General features: G+C 39.0%; 1 protein-coding gene across 11 annotated transcripts in view; it reads right to left on the bottom strand.

Annotated features, from left to right (window-relative positions):
- Nucleotides 1–16,363, bottom strand: part of TTBK2 (tau tubulin kinase 2) — a 142,496-nt gene extending 126,133 nt beyond the window's left edge. For 2 of the 11 annotated variants that reach the window (XM_070582897.1, XM_070582905.1), the window contains exon 1: nucleotides 15,695–16,088. The gene's annotated coding sequence lies outside the window, so the exon portion shown is untranslated. Of the gene's footprint in view, nucleotides 1–4,870; nucleotides 5,123–15,101; nucleotides 15,322–15,694 lie in introns of those variants that run through there. The other 9 variants (XM_070582888.1, XM_070582931.1, XM_070582881.1 and 6 more) reach the window with 9 other exon arrangements.
- Nucleotides 16,364–21,017: the final 4,654 nt, after the last annotated feature.

Below are 21,017 nucleotides of genomic sequence, written 5' to 3'. Positions count from 1 at the left end.
AACTGGAGTCAGGAGGGCCTGCAGGGGGAGCTCTCATGCCATTTCATACAATTACTCCAGAGACACACTCTTGTATCTTCCACAGGAAGTACAACTACTTTACTACTGAAGGAAGATTTCTCTCCCCACCCAGCAACAGCCCAAAATGAGAAATATCACAGCTTAGCCAATGAGAAACCATTGCTGCCCTGTACTGTTACTTTCTCCCAAAGGACTTTCATTTAGAACAGCCCCTCCCTACGCCTCCTTTTTCTCTATAAAAGCAAGCTCCCCTCCTAGTTTCCTCCTAGCTTCTGTCTGGTGGTTGCCAGCAGCTGTGAGAAGGGGGCGATGGGGATTCAGTGTTTAATGGGTATAGAGTTTCATTTTGGGAAGACGAAAAAGTTCTGGAGCTGGATGGTGGTGACGGTTGCACAACAATGTTAATGCACTTAAGGCCACTGAATTGTACACTTAAAAATGGTTAAAATGCTAAATCTTATAAATATTTTACCACAATACAAAAAAAATTTAAATTTTAAGTAAGACTTCTAGGTATCGCTCAGATGTAACTACAAAAGTCAAATAATTTTCACTATCTCACTCTAAATTACCAGTGGAAAGATCATAAAACAAAGTGGTACCCTGGGTAGATCCTTCAGAACACTGAAATAAATCTAAGAATACACCTGTTCCAATTAGGAATTGCACCCTTGCGGAAAACCCTAGAATCCTATAAGCTAGCAACGGCTACCAGGCTGCTTCTAATGATCCCCAACTCCTGCTACTGATCTTCTCCCCTTTAGTGTGGGTGGATGTAATGACTTGCTTCTAACGAAAAGAATACAGAAAAAGTGATAGGATGTCACTTTCCAGATATTATTAGAGACCGTGACATCTATCTTGCTCCCATTCTCTGTCTAGCTCTTCTCACTTGCTTGCTCTGATGAAGCAAGCTGCCATGTTGCCCCAAGGAAAGGCCCACATGGCAAAGAACTAAGGGCAGCCTCTGCTAGCAGTATTATATGATTCCACTTATAATAGGTACCAACAGCTAGTAGGGAACTGAGGCCCTCAGTCAAACCATCCACAAGAAACGGAATCATGCCAACAACCATTGGAATGACCTTGGAAATAGATCCTTTCCTAGTTGAGCCTTGTGATGACTACAGCCTACTTCGATTGCAGCCCATGACTGACCCTGAAACAGAGTACCCAGCTGAGTCACACCCAAAATCCTGACCCACAGACACTGTGAAAGAATAAATGTTATTGTTTTAAAACACTAAGTTTTAGGGGCTGGCCCGGTGGTGCAGCGGTTAAGTGTGCACTTTCCACTTTGGAGGCCTGGGGTTTGCCGGTTCGGATCCCGGGTGCGGACAGGGCACTGCTTGGCAAGCCATGCTGTGGTAGGCATCCCATACATTAAAAAAAAAAAAAAGTAGAGGAAGATAGGCATGGATGTTAGCTCAGGGCTGGTCTTCCTTAGCAAAAAGAGGAAGAATGGTGGCAGATGTTAGCTCAGGGCTAATCTTCCTCAAAAAAAAAAATAAATAAAACAGTAAGTTTTAGGTAATTTGTTATGCAGCAATAGAAAACTAATACACCAGGCTTCTTTGGTATGGGGCAAGAGTTTCTCAAAGGTGTTCATGAACCACAGGTTCTTTTTGATTCTATATCATGGACTATAGCTGAAAAAATTAATGTAATTTGGCTGCAGTACCAGTGCTGTCAAATACTGTGTTTAGGATTCATTTTTTCAATAACACTAATAACTTTAAAGTAATCAATCTTAGTGCAAGAAAACTAGATACTGGAAGAAAGAAACTAAATAAATCCCTCCTTGAAAATATCCTCAATGACCTAAAATAGGGAGTAAATAGAATGCTAATGAATTTGGACAATGATGCTAAATCTGGAGTTGTTGCCAAAACAGGCTCAAAGATGATCAAAATATGGACAGAACATACCAAATGGAGATTCAATTTGTAAAATAACATGTGGTGAAAAACCATTTGAAACATTTGCCCAACTGAAAAAGATTGAGGAGAAAATAGCCAACAACTTAATAAGTAAACATTGGCAATCCCCTAGATTACAAACTTCTTGAAGATGAAGACCATATCATAATCATTATATCCTCTGCCATAATAAAAAATTATGAACTTTGTAGTTAATCAATAAATATTTGGCGAAGTTACTCAACTAGCTAAAAATGAGACATCAAACTGTATGTAATTTAAAAGTCATACAGATTCACATATACAAATATAAAAGAAAGATGAGAGGAAAAATGAGAAATAAAGGGAGAAGGAAAATAAGAATGATAAGAGGCACAAAAGCAAACGGATAGAAAATTACATAAGAATTCCAAAAACAGAATTGCTAAAGCAATACTGAGAAAAAAGAACAAAGCTGGAGGCATCACAATCCCTGACTTCAAAATGTACTACCAAGCAATAGTAATCGAAACAGCAGGGTACTGGTACAAAAACAGACAGATCAATGGGACAGAACTGAAAGCCCAGAAGAAAAACTGCACATCTACAGACAGCTAATCTTCAACAAAGGTGCCAAGAACATACAATGGAGAAAAGATAGTTTCTTCAATAAATGGTTCAGGGAAAACTGGAGAGCCACGTGCAAAAGAATGAAAGTAGACCATTATCTCATGCCATACACAAAAATAAACTCAAAATGGATCAAAAACTTGAAGCAAGTCCTGAAACCATAAAACTCCTGGAAGATAATATAGGTAGTATACTCTTTGACATCAAACTTAAAAGGGTCTTTTCAAATACCATGTCTTCTCAGACAAGGAAACAAAAGAAAAAATAAACAAGTGGGACTTCATCAAAGAGCTTCTGCAAGGCAAAAGAAACTAGCATCAAAACAAAAAAGACAACCCACCAATTGGGAGAAAATATTTGCAAATCATATATCTGATAAGGGGTTAATCTCCATAATATATAAGGAACTCACACAACTGAACAACAGAAAAACAAACAGCCCAATCAAAAAACGGGCAGAGGATATGAACAGACATTTTTCCAAAGAAGATATACAGATGGCCAACAAACACATGAAAAGATGTTCAACATCACTAACCATCAGAAAAATGCAAATCAAAACTACACTAGGATACGACCTTACACCTGTTAAAATGGCTATAATCACTAAGACTGAAAATAACAAATGTTGAAGAGGGTATGGAGACAAGGAACTCTCATACACTGCTGGTAGGAATGCAAACTGGTGCAGCCACTATGGAAAACAGTATGGAGATTCCTCAAAAAACTAAAAATAGAACTACCATATGACCCAGCCATCCCACTACTGGGTATCTACCCAAACAACTTGAAATCAACAATCCAAAGAAACATAGGTACCCCTATGTCCGTTGCAGCACTATTCACAATAGCCAAGACGTGGAAACAATCCAAATGCCTATCAACTGATGAATAGATAAAGAAGATGTGGTATATACATACAACGGAATACTAGTCAGCCAGAAAAAAGACAAAATCATCCCATTTGCAACAACATGGATGGACCTGGAGGGAATTACGCTAAGCGAAATAAGCCAGATGGAGAAAGACAAAGTGGTTACCAGGGGAAGGGGAGCAGGGGTGGGAAAGGAATGAAGGGGAGCACTTATGTGGTGACAGTCAAGAAATAATGAAATAATGTACTACTGAAATTTCGCAATGAAGTAAACTGTGAACTCAAATAAAAAAAAAAAGAATTCCAAAAACATAAACTAGACCAAACCACACTTAATGAAGAGAACGCCCTATAGGAGTACTACCTTAAAAATTAACATAACACTGCTGTGTGTTGATTGTCTTCTAACTCCAAGAACTCCTCATAAAATAGATTAAGACCAGACTACCTGGATTCAAATCCTGGCTGTATAAACTAGGGCCCACTACTTAACTTCCCTGTGCCTCAATTTTCTTATCCATAAAAAAGGGATAACAACAGCGGCTATCTAAGATTTAAAATTATCATATGATACATGTAAGTGTTTATTTATCACAGTGCCTGGCGCACTGACTGTGCTCCATAAATGGTAGTCATTACTTAGTACATCACTTTGCATGCTTCTTAACCAACAGAAGGAGAAATAGTCACATTCACAGACATACTACTGTCCAAAACAGTATCTGTATTGCTTGAATGTTGACGAAAGGAAATTATCATGTTCTCATGGAGGCTGAGAATTTAAACCTATTATACAACGACTACTTAACAAATTCATATAAAAACGTTCTTGTCAGCAAGAGAAAATTATTACTCTACAACTATGATTACAAATTAAATTACAGCATTCACATTGTTATAATTTTGTTTTTAAAGTTAACAGAAAAATTAGTTGATCAAAAAGGGAATAAAAATAAACCAATGCCACCTACTATTTCTAGACTGGAAAAAGTATAAATTAGTTCCCAAATGTGTTTTGACTTGAAGCAAATTTTGAGTACCCACCTACATAAAGGAAGTTAGCAGTATCATAGTGAATACCAAAGAAGAAATTACTTAAAAATAGAAAATCAAAAACTCTCATACACTACTTGTAGGAATATACTTTAAAAAATAGGTCTGTATTTTAAAGGAAAGTTGAAAATCTGAGCACCCTGTGACAGGCAACTCTTTTCCTAGGTATATATCCTAAAACACTCTTCTCTCACATGCACCAGGAAACATACACAAGAATGCTCATAGTCACACTGTCCATAAATGTCAAAAACTGGAAACAAGCCAAACGTCCAGGAAAAGAATGGGTAAACTGTAGTATATTCACACAGTAAAAAAATGCATTAGTTTCCTACTTCTGATGTAACCTCAAATTTAGTGACCCCAAATAAACAACACAAATTTATAATCTTACAGTTTTGCAGATCAGAAGCTCAGGCTTCCTCTGGGGCTAAAATCAAGGTGTCAGCAAGGCTATGCTCCTTCTGGAGGCTCTAGAGGAGAATCCTTTCCTTGCCTTTTCCAGCTTCTAGAAGCCGCTTGTATTCTTTGGCTCATGGCCCCATATTCCATCTTCAAAACTAGTAGTGCAGCATCTTCAAATCTCTCTCTGATCTCTGCTTCCATCATCATCATCTCCTTATTTTTCTTGACAAAATAGATATGCCTGTAATCATAAGGCCCTCTGTGATTACACTGAACCCACCCTGGATAATCAAGGATAATCTTCCCATCTCCAGTGCCTTAACTTCATTACATCTGCAAAGTCTCTCTTGCCGTATAAGCTAATATAGTCACAGGTTTCAGGGATTCGAATGTGAACATCTTTGGAGGACCATTATTCTACCTACCACAAAAACTACACTAAAATGAAAATGAAGAAACTACTGCTATACTGAACTACATGAATGAATCTCACAAACGACATTTGAAATAAATCAAGCAAGGGCCGGCCTGGTGGTGTAATGATTAAGCTCATGCACTCCACTTCGGCAGCCCAGGGTTTGCCAGTTCAGATCCCGGGCACAGACCTATGCACCACTCATCAAGCCATGCTGTGGTGGAGTCCCATATACAAAATAGAGGAAGACCGGCATAGATGTTAGCTCAGGGACAATCTTCCTCAAGCAAAAACAGGAAGATTGGCACCAGCTGTTAGCTCAGGGGCAATCTTCCTCACTTAAAAAAAAAAAAATCAAGCAAGACAAAAGTATACATACGATATAAGCCCTTTTACATAAGTTCAAAATAAGCAAAACTAAACTATGTTAAATAGGGATGCAAACACAGGTAGTAAGTTTACCAAAAAAACAAAGGACACGATTTTTCACAAAAATCACAAGAATGCATTCCTTTGGGGTAAAGAAGGGGAAGGAGATGAGGAAGATGCTGGCAATGTTCTATTTCTTGAACACTTGAATTTATAATTATTCTTTAAATTACATATATATGTATTATCTACTCTATGACTAATATCTCTTATAAAAAGAACAGAAACAGAAAATAGTCATATAAACCAGAGGCAGGGAAAGCCAGACACAGAATAGATTTGGGAACAGCCATTCAGTAGTGTGACAGATAGCAGGAGACTGCCTCATCTATGGAATGGTGAAAAGCCAGTTAACCTGTGAGTTGAGCATGGAGCAGAAATCCAGGTTCAGAGTAATGATATAAGATTAGAAGCACATACACAGTTTACAATGTCTTCCTAACAGACTATAATTTCTTGAGGTCAAGAGGAGAACTCTATTCATCTTTGTATTCTTAGTATCTACCATAATACTGACCATAGAACACTCTTTCAATAAATGTTTAATCAATGGAAGAATAAATGAAATGTCTTTCACGTCCTACACAGCTCAAATTAAGGACTCCTAAAGCAAATAAGTGGAAGTTGATTTGAAAATTCAACAGTCATTTAATAAACTGTTATGAATTCATAGAAGAGCAGAAAGAAACATAATGCACAGTTTTACCTTCAAGGAGTTTACAAACTAGGGAAGAAAAAAAGTTAAGCAATTATTTCCAAATTATTCTTTGAAATAGAACACAAAATACAAAAACAGAAATTGATACTAATTCTCTGGATTTAAAAGGTAAAAAATATAAAAAGTTAATCAACATCAAACTGTAAGGGCCAAGTGCATATGACAAATCAGTACTGAGGGAAGTTGACATGGGCTAGGATGATCATACAAAGTTTCTTGGAGGAGGTAGATAGGATAAATAGCACTTTGGTAGATTGCAAAATAGGCACAAATTCCTCCCATTCCTGTATACACATCCCTTTATAACGTGACCTTGCTACATCTTCCATCAAGAGTTTCTTTCTCCATCCTAGAAACTGAAGTTGGCTCTGTGACTTGCTTGGACCAATGGGACATTAGCAAACATGAACCCAGAAGCTTGAAAAGCACTTATGCACTAGACTTGTCCTCTTTCACTGGTTCTGGAACCCAGACTGTGAAAAATCCCAACCTAGCTGATTGCCACACATAAGTGAGCCCAGACAAGACCAAAGGAAGAACCATTCAGCTGAGTCCAAAGTGCCAAGCCACAGAATGGTTAACTAATACTTGATTATTGTTTTAGCCTCTGAGCTTCGAGGTGGTTTGTTTCAAGGCAAAAGCTAACTGACTGAGGAGGTAAGCAATGGTAAAGAGGAAATGAGCACAACATACAAGTGCATGGGAAAATGAACGCATAGATTACTCTAAACAGAAAAGAGTTCTGATTGTGGAGAAAGAATACAAAGGCCTGAAAGGTTAACTGAGTTCAGACTGCAAATATCAGGCTAGGAAGAGGATGGTCCTCATTCTACTTCAGTAGACAAGGGGAGCCACTGAAGGACTTGAGAGCAAGAGAGGACATAACACAGGAGGAAAGGAAACCCAGTTAAGACTAATAGAATCTAGGCTGAAGTAATAAAATTCTCCTACATTTAGGGAGGAGGCTAGATAATTCACCAAACAGATAACAGCATGGTTTTATAAATGTCATATATAGTTTATGTAAGATTCTGCTCTTCAACAGAAAAATAAGAAAATTATTTTTACCCACAATTTTAATCTCAATGGGAACAGTACTAGAATTAATCATCAGAAGAGCTTATGGCATGTCTCAAGGGCAAGGAAAATATTTTTGAAGCTATATTTGGGTATAAAGATAAAACACAGATTTCTAAAGACAGCATAACTGTGAAATATGACTCCTCTTTGAGATTTAAATATTCCCCACCAAACCACTTCAGCTCCTGGCCACCATAGAGTAATAAAGACCAGATTTACCTTCCCACCTTAAACAGCTAGTAAAACAGACAAAATATATGCCACGATGGATTTTAGACACTAGACAACAGGCAGCACAGAACAGGAATCCATGAGAGAAGGGAAATAAACGAAGCAAGCCTTACGACTGCCCCCAGCTCACCACCTGAAGAGTTTCCAAGCCATAGCACAGGAATGGGGGAAGCCAAACAAAGCCAAGGAGTTTCACTGAGTTAAGGAGACAAAATCCAGAGTTTTGGGGAGGCCAGGGCAGAGAAGAACACTGGAGAAGAGAGAGCTGCACAAAGAACAAGCTCTGGGTGTTTAGAGAGGGATCCCCTCAACATCTTTGCTGAGACCTTAACTGTGTATGTGTGAGAGGAAGAGATCAGGGCCAGGGAAAGAAGCACTGGAAAGGGGCAGACAGAACAATCCTTAGTGCTCACACAATACTGTGAATAGTTTCTATACTCACCAGATAGAGTAAAAAAGACCTCTGAAAACATCCAGGGCCTTGAATACATCAAACTATTTTCAAATAACTGTATCCCAGAACAAACCCCAAAAATACTTAAGGGAATACAAAATTTAAAACTCCAGCACATAACGATGTAAAATCACAATGTCTGGCACCCAAACAGAAATTATCAGGGCAAACAAGGAGAAACATCAGTCAATAAAAACAGAACTAGAAATGAGGCAGATGACAGAATTGGTAGACAAGGACTTTATTTTTTTTTTTTTTTTTTTTTTTGAGGAAGATTAGCCCTGAGCTAACTACTGCCAGTCTTCCTCTTTCTGCTGAGGAAGCCTGGCCCTGAGCTCACATCCATGCCCATCTTCCTCTGCTTTGTATGTGGGATGCCTACCACAGCATGGCGTGCCAAGCAGTGCCATGTCCACACCCGGGATGCGAACCTGCGAACCCCAGGCCGCAGAGAAGCAGAACACATGCACTTAACCGCTGCGCCACTGGGCCGGCCCCTACACAAGGACTTTAAAACAGCTATTATAAATACATTCAACATATTCAAGAAAACAGAGAGAAGCATAAGCATGAAGAAATAAATGGAAGATATTTTAAAAAATTGAACTTGTAGATATGAAAAGTATATATATGAGATAAACACACTGGATGAGATTAACACCAGATTAACTTTTGTGGAAGAAAAGATTAGTGAACTTGAAGATACAGAAAAAGAAACTATCCAAAATGAAACAAACAGAGAAAAAACAGAAACCAGACAAAGAGAGCGTCAGTGACCTATGGGCTAACACTAAAAAGACTAAGCATACATATAACTAGAGTTCCAGAAGGAGAGAGCAAAGAGTTTGCTTACACTTTCATTTTATTGTCAGTTATTGCAACCATACGGTCTTATATAAAGTTTCTCTCTACTTTTAGTATATATTTTAATTTCTGGATACACTAATTACGCCCAGAGAGATTCCATGCAGGAAAAAAAAAATCTGAAGGAAAAATGTCTGAAATTTTTCCAAATTTGATGAAAACTATAAATACCCTAAACACCCCCTATTATTAAAGTAAAAGATCAGATGCTTTCAAAGTTATCATAATCTATTATGTAAAGAGTATTTAAAACACCTGATCTACACTCCAAAAATGGATTAAAATATAGTTGGAAGCAGAGTGGCTACCTCATACATCTCAAAAGTCAAAATAATACATTTTTCACATTATAGAAAATTATCTAAATTATGTTTTAAAGTAAAACAAGCTGAGGGGCCGGCCCAGTGGCCGAGTGGTTAAGTTCCCACACTCCGCTTCGGCGGCCCAGGGTTTCACTGGTTTGAATCCTGGGCGCACACATGGCACCGCTCATCAGGCCATGCTGAAGCAGCATCCCACATGCCACAACCAGAAGGACCCACAACTAAGATACACAACTAAGTACTGGGGGGATTTGGAGAGAAAAAGCAGAAAAAAAAAGAAGAAGATTGGCAACAGTTGTCAGCTCAGGTGCCAATCTTTAAAAAAATTTTAAAAATTTAAAAAAATAAGCTGAGGCGTAGGCACAAGTTTACAAAGATTACACAGCAGCTAAGTTTTTCAAGACATCTAATGATACTAATGCAAACAACAGAAATAAGGGTCAAGAATAGGATAAACCCCATGAGATTTTGTTTTTGTCTTTTTTTCCCCATAGGTTTTAGCAAAGGCCTCTCTAAAGGGTTAGTAAAAAGAGATGAAGATTTGAGAATAACCTCTTTGCTGAGAGCAAAAAAAAAGAAAATTTAGTTACCACTCACACTTCGACTGCTCCTTTTAAACTTTCACAGGAGGTAAATTATACTTCCAGCAGAATGGAATCTCTCCGGGCTCAATAAATATATTCAAAAAAGTAAAATATCTATTAAAAGTGAAGAGAAATTTTACAAGTCAGTGTGGTTACAATTACTGACAACAGAATAAAAGTGTAAACAACCTAGGTCTCCTCTCCCTGGCTACAATACTAACAACACATAAACAAATTCTTCCCATACAGAAAGTACAGCGTAACTTACATGGCCAGATTGTCAGGAAAACACTAAACAAGACCATTCCTTGGATAAAATCTACTGTATGTAGATTTTGTATGATCCACCAAACAAAGCATTATGTCTATGATCCTCTCACTAAGACAAAGAAAAAAAAATCAATACAAAACCTTTTCTATAATGATCTTCACTGTAATTGGATTTTAAGTATATTAATTTCCCTTTTTAAAAATAGCAAAACTGAAGCAAAGAGAGATGAAGTAATCTAATATCCTATGATATGTTATAGTAGAGATGAGAACAGATTTACGTTTCATCTTGATGCACAATTAACATTTTAGATTCATTCATTTAGTAAGCATTTATTAATTTAAGAGTTTATAGGCTATACTAACCTTATTTTCTACACCAAAAATTAGGTGCCAGCTTACAATAAGAGATATTTTTTCTGATTTACAAATGCATTTATATAATTTTAAGTTTACAAAGATATTCAAATTATATCCTAATTACTTGTACATTTAATAACTCACCAATAAGCCACTGGGCTAGAGCTAGAGAGAGACTCTAACTACTCACCTGGAAGACATCTTTCTTGTAACCATACATACCCTCTTACTGGTAATGCCTAGTCCTAAATTCTGAGGCTTAAACAAAGAGTGTGAAACATAACACAGGAATTCTGTCAGTACTCAAGCAACTGAAGCCTGGGAGAACCCAAAGTAGAAACTCATATTGCAGGGAGAGAGAAGTGGACTTTTTAGGACAAAAGTTTCTAAAGTGTTCTGGCACTTTTTGTGGATTTGTCTGGATTTGTCTAAAGCTATTTCAGGAGTTGTGTGAACATTTAATTTTTATTAAATTTTTTAAATTTAAAAACATTTATTTAATTATTTATTTATTATCTTTTATTATTTAACTACTTATAGCTATAACATATGCGTTAACCTTTGAATCTGGTAGAGTATGCAGAGTAAACTGCAGCTGATAAAACAGAAGACTACTTCCCTGAACCCACCTCCCAGACTGTTAGGTCTATCTGTTAATATGTTCATGTGGCGGTCTGTGTTTTCACTCCATGATACTTGGAACACTTGTAATTCCTTGTTCTACAACTGTCTGCTCCCACTGTACTGTAAGCTGCAAAAGGGAGATCACCTCTGTCTTGTTCACTGCTAAATCTCTAATCTCTAGCACAGTAACATGGTAGATGCTTAACAAATACCTAATGAATGAATGGATGAGGCTACTGCCTGAGTTCTAAAGAAAAATAATGAGGTTCAGAAAGGCTAAGTTAAGATGGTAGCAACGGAAATAAAAAGGAAAGGTTATGTGCAGGGAGAACCAGAGGAAAGAGGAAGCCAAAGAAATAACAAAATAAATGAGATTTTTGAGCTTGGATAACTGATGAAATAGCAATATCTTCATTTGCAGAAATAAAGAAGTTAAAAGAGGGCTGACTTTTGTTTTGGACATGTTGAATTTTCTAAGTGGTAGACAAGTCCGGCAGAAATGAAGTCTTAATCTAGTTTACTATCTACCATATGATTTGGCTTCTAGATAATGTTGTCAAATGAAATTTCATGAGAGGTAAGGCTCACATTTTTCTCTTTATTCATTTTTTCCTATTTTCCTCCCCTTGTCTCTGACTTATTGGTCATGAAAAATGTTGATAAAACCATTTTTGAGATATTTTAGAAACTCAGGCACTTAGTGGATCAAGGGGAAAAAAAGAGAGGGCTTTCCAAACTTAATCCATAATACACAATATGTGGAAAAGAATATCAGACAAATATTAATAACAGTACTGAGATGATCATATGGCTAGACTAAGATAAGGGAAACAATGAAAAATCATTTTTTTTAAAATGGCAATTATCTTGAAACTACCAAAAGAAAAAGAACAAGTATAAAAATAATGATAAAAGCATTTTGCTAAAAACACATACAATGGCAAATAAGTTTTCTAATTCAAACATTAAAAAATACTGATTCTCATTTTCAATAAAGAAGCAAATTCTCTGGGAAAAAAATACTGATTCTTAAAACACAGTTAGGTTAAATCCTGACAGCTTACCAAAGGAAGCCAAGAAGCTACTACCTCCCATTCTTCAGAAGACACCACAATACCGCAGGATTCCCTTCAAAGAACACAATTTTTTACCTTGGGAAGCTTTACTCTAATTGAAGTAAAAGCAAATTCCCCAATACAATAAAAAGCAGCTATCAACATCCCAAAACATCACAGATCGTATTTACAAAGGCAAAAAAAATTCATAGAAAAAATCCCAAAGTTCAAAAGAGTTCATAAGTACTATATATATTCAATTTAGTGTCAAGGACATATAAAATAACCACCACAAAGAGAAGAATAATTACGTTTAAATTAAAGTCATATAACATAATTGAAAATATACCAAGAGGTCTGCTTAAAAATCACTTGTTTAAAAGATGAAGTTTTCTGGCAAAACTGACATTCACATTATGTAAATAATATAATTTCAATCTGTATTTTAAACCTCAATCAAGGATCACCAGATACGAAGGAGGACAGAAACTTCTGAGTGGTAGTATGTGTTGTATTTATGCTCAAAATTTAGCTCTAAAAAACTCAACTTTTTCATACAGACTTAAAGGCTTTTATCAAATACGGAAGTACAATATTTAACCTGAAAGCACTGAGTATTTACAACACAAAAGCTTCCACAGAAGCCTGGGGAAAAAAATCTACCACAACCATCACTATTGTTTACAATATACTAGATAACCAAAAAAAGACGACAAGAAAACAAAACAGTAGAAATATGTTTAATTTCAAAAATCTACAGATATTGATGGGCTGGCCCCGTGGCCGAGTGGTTAAGTTCGCGCGCTCCGCTGCAGGCGGCCCAGTGTTTCGTTGGTTCGAATCCTGGGCGCGGACATGGCACTGCTCATCAGACCACGCTGAGGCAGCGTCCCACATGCCACAACTAGAAGGACCCACAACGAAGAATATACAACTATGTACCGGGGGGCTTTGGGGAGAAAAAGGAAAAAATAAAATCTTTAAAAAAAAAAAAAAATCTATAGATATTGAAAATGTCTTGCAACATTACTAAGCAAACAATCTGATACAGCTCCAGCTATCCTGTGAGTGTTTCTCAAAAACAGCAAAAAAAGGAATACATGACTACAGTAATTTTGAGTAACACGCATTCAAATTTTAAAGGCTGTCAGATATCTATAAAATAATTTTTCTATAGGAGATTTTTTTTTAATTGGGGAAGGAAGTTAGCTATATTCACTATTAATTCTCAAAGGCTATTCTATTTTGCTAATCAAGTCAGCCCCCACTAGTTCAATAATGGTCGTTACACATTTTCCCTTGTTATATATTATTTTGTTTTTAGGCAACATTTATTATCTCACAGTTTCTGAGGATGAGGAATCTGAGTGTGTCTTAGTTGGGTGGTTGCAGCTCAAAGTCTCTCACGAGTTGCAAACAAGCTGTCATCTCCATTACTTCTTAAAGTTATAAAACTAAGAAAGAACTGCCTGCTTCCCACCAAAGTTAAATTTAAACTCCATGATCAAAGCAAACTCAGCTCTGTAATATTCGTTTACATTAAAAAACCAACAATCTATCACTAATTGTCACATTTTAGTGCATTTTCTAACGTAAAATACTCTCACAAGTTATCTAAATTATACAAACTTCACTTCTAACACTACATTTAAAGGTATTTGAAGCCCTGTATAATTGAGTTCAATTTGCTAAAGCAAATGAGCCTATTATCACGAAGATTTCCTGAGGCATTAAAATAACCAGTATTTACAACAAAGTCAAAAGAAGATACCAAAATCTTAAGTCATATATAGTACAAAAGAGAACTGACTAAATTATGTATTAACCATAGTACAAGATAATGAGCAAGTATTATTCTTAGTCAGCCCCCTACTGAAGATCAAATTTGTTTCAACTTGATATTACAAATTAAATGAATGAAGCTAAGGACTTCAATTTCTTTTATGTGTCTAACACTGAAAGAGGAAAAAGCATTTCCTAACATTCTATTATAAACGGAAAATGGTAAGAGCAACTGTCCTTTTAAACCACGCTTCAAACACCCCTTTTACTGCCTTGATAAAAATGTACCACACAGAAAAAGATAAGCTTCTAAATTAAAGATTTATTTCGGTATGTCTTCAATTTGAATAGATCGCAACATGCCATCTAAATCCACGCACTCGTTATTTGAAAAACTTTTAGAGTTAAGATGAATTCTTTAAGATTAGTCATATTAAGAAATATCTGTCATCAATAATGCTTCTTCATAAACAAGAAGAAAGAAATATATAGCACTCAATTCCCTCAATAGTTTAAATTCAATCTCCCATCTCCCCTTGCCCGCAAATAAACATTACTCTATTCCATTTAGCCAAAAGAAAACAGCAACACATCTTTGTGGTCTATCCTGGCAAATCAGTGTGTAGAAATGAATACAACTGTTATTAATGGCTCAGAACCAAACACTGTAACAAAACAGACTGAGTGGATCCTCGGGGGGGGGGGGTGCCCACTCATAATAATGTGCTCTTCATACATACATACAGAAACTCAATTTCTATTGAACACCAAAAACATCTTTACATAATACACACGTTATAATAAAATTGCCCTCTCTCATGTTCAAAGAAAAACAATTTCTCAAACTAGGGATGAGAAGAGTTAATACCGGGATTGCTGCCACCTACCAACTTTAATTCAAAGCGAAGTACAACTCAATGTCATTTTTACCTCTAATGCAGCCACGACTGAAACAAAATTAACTTCGCGGTGAGATAAAGTATCCTGGCATCCCAATGGATTATCTACTTCTCTGATTTGACAGTACATACGTGTGGTGTCTTTTGTCCCTTCCACAGCATCCCAGGGTGTCAACATCATCCTAGTCAAAGCAAATGACGAGCAAATCCCTCAGGTCATTACTTCGCACCGTAAGTACCAGCAAGTCTTGGCCTGCAGTGACGTTACTACACAGCAAACATTCTATAGTCCCATGTCCCCTTCTATTAGATTCGGGGAGGCGGGGTGGGAAAGACGCGCTCGGCATATCCTGAGAATCCTGTGCTCAGTCCTGGTACCAGAAGCAGCGTGAATACAAGTGATATGTGGGTCACCCACAGAGACAGAAACAGAACGAAGCTTCATGACCCTCCAAGTTCAGTGAAGACAGCAAAAGCCACTGGGGAAACGGGGCACAAGCCTTTGGAGAAACCGGGGAGAAGCAGACGGTCTCCGAGGTGAAGTGACTGGGTCTGGCACAAGCCCAGGGCGTGGGCAGCGACCAACGAGTCTCCCGTCCCCCTCCCCTCCGCACCAGGGTCAGTCGCTCCGCGAGGGGTGCAGCCGGAGGAGGGGGTCAGACTAAGGCGGGGGGGCCCGGGGCTCCCCCAGCGGCGCCCTGGGAGTTCGGGGGGGTGTGTCCTACCTGGGCCGTGGCGGACGCAGGGAATTCGGGCGGAGGGCTCGGGTCCAGCTCAGGACCGGGACTAGCAAGGGTCAACCCTCAGCAGGCGGGACCGCCGCCGCCTGCCCATCCCCCGCCGCCTAGTGCGGCAGGACCCGAGCGCGGCTTCGAGGGCCGGCCGGCTGGGTAGTCCCCTCGGGTACTGTCCCCGTTTACTGGCGGCGGCGGCGGCTGCTGCTGTTACTGCTGCTGCTGGCCGCCCCCAGCCGCTGCGCTTGTGCCAGCCCCTGCTCCTCCTCCTGCCGCCGCCGCCGCCGCCTCGTCCCCACCGCTCCCATCGCCGCTGCGGCGACTACTGCAGCGCCCGCTGACCCGACCCGACGTTATTCTCCCCCTTCGCAACCCGGCACAGCCTAGCCCACCTGCCCTGCCAGTGCGCACGCCCACCTCTCCGCCACAGGTCCTGATTGGAGGGCGCGTCCCAAGCCCGCCACGTCGGTTGGCTGGTCCCATTGCCTATCAGGAAGGGGGCAGAAAGTCAGGCAGAGAGCGTCTCCGCCCCCCACCGGAGAATTGCCGCTATCTTCAGGTTTGCCTGAGAGGGCGAGTAACCAGGAAAGGAGCATCACAATGGCAGTGCGCATGCGCGCGGGAATTCTGGACTATGTAGTTCCAGCCACAGCCGCAACTGCCCGCGGGTACGGAGCAGAGAAGCAGGGCTTCTGAGACTAGTGGTTGGAGCGCGGTGATGTCTTTCTAGCTCAGCGGTTAACTTGGCTAAAGAGGCATGGTTATGACCCCAGGGTTGGGTTTTTCGGAAGAAAATCGGAAATGCTTTGTCACGATACGAATTTACATATTCTGAGGCAGTCGCGAAGAAGGACCCCAAATCGTGAGGGCCTGCCACGCCACCTCCTCAGAGCCAGAGCTTCCAGGATCTGGCAAATTGGCGCTGTCCCCAGATCGCCCAACGTGAAGCTAATCACCGGTCGGTGCTGGGAAAAGGCCTGAAAGGTGTAAGGAGGGAAGGAGACCGAGACCTCCTGAAAGGAATATCAGCCCAAGCCCGAAGTATCCTTACGGATTTCACAACCCATGAAAAAAAGAGATTTCATTCCCTTTTCAATGAGCTCATTCAGAGGGTTCAATGAGCAGCCCCCGTGCGGACCAGCATGGGATTTTAAGCAAGAGAATGTGGGAGTCCCTCGAAGACTTTAAGAGAAAAGCGAGAAGGGCGGAGCAATGAAGCTGTATGGGATAAATTTGTATTTGTTGTTGACTGTGTCGAGCTCTTTGGGAAAGGGGAGACCTTAATATTAAACCCCTCCCCCATCCTCACCCACCGACTTAAAGAAGAAAAAACTCAGAGGTTAAGCAACTTTCCCAAGGCTATAAAACTAATTAGTGGCAAAACCGAAACTCAGGTCTCTTAAACCTCCTGTGTCCAGTGCTTTTTACTTAATAATCACGATGACTCCCAGGAGTCTGCCATGGACGGAAAGAATGTAATGAATTATGAGCTTCATTTTACTTTAAATCTTTTTGTTCATTCAAGTGACACTATGATTAAAGCTGATTAAGAATATAGAAGAGTTAAATATGAATCCTATATTCAGTCTCAGAACTGTTATAAAATCTGTTTCATCTTGTTCAGGAAATGCCACAGCCTCTTGACATTCTTTAAAAAACAGCAGGCACCCCTACTGTCATGTCTAGATCCTTGGATAAAAAGCAAGACAAAATGTACATTAAAGGCAATTGATGATGCAGCTGATCCTGTTCTATTCAAACGTAAAGAAATTGCCAAATTGTTAGCATTCCACTAATTAAAACCACAAGTTGCTTTTTCCATTACTTTATCTAATAGAATGTAGTTCACTTCAGAGTATTGGCTGGGCAAGTAATTTGAATTGGAAAGGATTAGGGTTTCTGTAAATACTTTTCTTTAAAATTAAAGAAGTTTATAGGGGAAAAAATGTCCAGATTCATTGAAATTCTGCCTAGGAATATTTCAAATAGCTATTCCCTATTTGAAGAGAATATTTTTCATTCAGCAGATACAGTGTGTTCTCTTCAAGCTACCCAGCTATAAACTCTGCTACCATGGGTAATGGTTTTAATGAATTTATTCACAGAACTACTATTGTGTTTATTTTAAATGAGTCAGTAGGTACAGCTAGATTCTCCAGATGATGGAAAGTTGATTATTCTTCTGATTGTTATTCTCTGACCAACTCTCATTTGCAAATCCATGAAGGATAAGATAAATAGAAGAGTGAGTGAGAAAGCAGTGCAGTAGCTGTATATCAAGGAAGAATTAAAGAAAAAAAGTGCAACACAGAGGGAACTATTCTGTGATGAGTTTCCTGAGAATAGGGCAACAGTGTATCTCAGGGTAGGAAATGTAAAAAATGAACGTAAAAGTTAATGCCACATGAGTGGGAATCCTGGAATATTGAACTGCCCAAGGAAAACAGCTTCCCAGGCCTGCCTTCTATTCTGGTCTTTTACATTTAAGAATTACTGGGGGCCCAGCCCCATGGCTGAGTAGTTAAGTTCACACGCTCTGCTTTGGCAGCCTGGGATTTTGCTGGTTCGGATCCTGGGCACGGACATGGCACCACTAATCAGGCCATGCTGAGGTGGCATCCCACATAGCACAACCAGAAAGACCTACAACTAGAATAGACAACTATGTATTGGGGGGCAGGGGTGTTGGGGAGAAGAAGAAGAAGAAGAAAAAGAAAGAGGATTGGTAACAGATGTTAGATCAGGTGCCAATCTTTAAAAAAAAAAAAAAGAATTATTTGAAAAATACTCAAGAGATATTTTTTTCAGTTGGGATAAATGGCAAGGTAAATATTATTCAAGAGCTGGTGCCAGAATTCAGAGATCCCTTTTGAGATATATATATATATATATATATAACCAAATATATATATGTATATTTTAAATGTGGTAGCCATTCTCTAAGATGGCCCCCAATGATCCCTGCCTCCTGGTATCTTTACCCTTGTGTAATCCCTGCCATACTGAGTTGGGCTGACCTGTGTAACCAATAGGCTTTTTCAAAAATTATGGTGTGTAAATTTGAAGGCTAGGTCATAAAAGACTTTGCAGCTTCCACTTTATGCTCTCTTGGATCACTTACTTGGAGGGAAGCCAGCTGCTATAACATGAGAATATTCAAGCAGCCCCTTGGAGTAGCCACTTGGCAAGGAACTGAGGCATTACACCAATAATCAGCACCAGCATGCCAGCTGTGTTAGTGAACCATTCTTGGAAACAGATTCTCCAACCGCAGCCGAGCCTTTAGATGCCTACAGGCCCAGCTAGCTTCTTGACTGCCACCTTGTGAGATACCCCAAGCCAGAACCACCCAGCTAAGACACTCCCAAAATCCAGACTCACAGTAATGATGTGATATAATAAATATTTACTGTTGCTTTAAGCTCTAAGTTTTGGGGTCTATTTGTCATTCAGCAATTGATAACAGATTTGCAAAAATAAGGGTGAGAGGAATGATTCAAGTCTAGAGATGTGTGCCCTGGATAACTGAGTCTGAAAGAATGAGACTCTCATCCCAGGATCAGTCTTGGAGTGTATTCAAGGATTATGAGCAAAGTTCAGATTTATACGGAGTCCCCACATAGAACATAAAGCCCCTGTCAACACAGCTTCTTTTCTACTAGCACAAAATAAATAACACACTGGAGAATCCCCTTCTTGTTTCCCTTTTCCTCCATTTGTGGCCTTCTCTACCCCTCTTGAGACACCCATTGATTTACCACTTTCTAACTTACCCCTAATTCAAACAGCAACTGATCTAGACAGGTCATTTACATCATTATCAGAAGGACGTCGCTACAGTATAAACCAGCGTGCGCAACTCAAGGAAAAGAGACCCCTTCCCTTTTGCTTTCCTTCTCTCTCTTTAAAAACAAATCTCGTGTTGTACACCTGAACCTAATAGGTTATATATCAATTATGTCTCCATTTTTAAAAATCTCAGAATTGTACACTTTAAAGGGATGGATTGTATGCTATGTGAATTATATTTCACTAAAGCTGTTTAAAAAAACTGCATAGTCCTTTGAAATATGAAACTCAATAGCAGACTGGTGTTCAAGTGCTTCCACAAACCAGCAAACAGCCGTGTTTTTTAATTTTTCATCAATCTAAGTAGCTTCTATTTGAATATTAATCCACTAAACAAATTATTTTAGAGCCTATTAATGCCAACTACTCTGTTAGTCATTAGGAAAACAAATATAAATTTAGTCTCTGTCTTTAAGGGTTTCACAATGGATTAGCAAACCTGCAAATCCTATTATAATGCATTGCAATAACTGCTGTCACAGAGTTATATTATGTAGCACATATAGATGCTCTTGAACAGGGGTCAGTAAGCTATAGCCTGATGGCCAAATCCTCTGAGAGCTTGACCTCTTTGAGCTGGTGTCAGCTGCATTCTGATTTTGACAGAAGTGCATTCACAGCAAATATATTAACTACCTCAAGTGTTTTGTGTTTTTAAAAACTTAATCCTGGGGCCAGCCCTGTGGCTGAGTGGTTAAGTTTGTGCTCTCTGCTTCCTCCGCCCAGGGTTTCGCCTTTTGGAATTCTGGGTGCAGACATAGCACCGCTCATCAAGCCACACTGAGGTGGCATCCACATAGCACAACCAGAAGGACCCACAACTAAAAATATACAACTATGTACCGGGGGGCTTCGGGGAGAAAAAAGAAAAAATAAAACCTTAAAAACGTAATCCTTTATTTTGTTGTGAAAAGCTTTATTTCTAATTAAAGAAATTTTGAACAAAAAAGAAATAAGTAAGAGAAACCTGGAAGGAGGGGTAAGGGAATCTCAATTTTGGGTAAATGAGTCTATTGTCTTTTAACCTATTGAATACCAATTCATGTTTGATGATTCTTAAAATAGACCATAATACCAGGAAGATTGACACTGATTAGAACTAGTAAAGTTAGAAAAGAAAGTAAAAGTGAGTTTCCATTTACAAAAGTAATTCTAATTACAGTCATTTCTTGATCTACTTTCTTTTTTTTTAAAGATTTTTTTATTTTTCCTTTTTCTCCCCAAAGTTCCCCCAGCCCCTCATCACCCCAGTACATAGTTGTGTATTTTTAGTTGTGAGTCCTTCCAGTTGTGGCACATGAGACACCACCTCAGAGTGGACTGATGAGCGGTGCCACCTCCGAGCCTAGGATCCGAAACAGCGAAGCACAGGGCCCCGGAAGCTGAGCGCGCGAACTCTACGACTCGGCCAAAGGTCGGCCCCGATCTACTTTCTGTTTATGCCTACCTTTTATGAATTGCAGAC

Source organism: Equus przewalskii, chromosome 1, assembly GCF_037783145.1.
Source record: "Equus przewalskii isolate Varuska chromosome 1, EquPr2, whole genome shotgun sequence".
Taxonomy (NCBI): domain Eukaryota; kingdom Metazoa; phylum Chordata; class Mammalia; order Perissodactyla; family Equidae; genus Equus; species Equus przewalskii.
The sequence above is the reverse complement of the archived record's forward strand: the minus strand, read 5'-3'. Positions and strand labels throughout refer to the sequence as shown.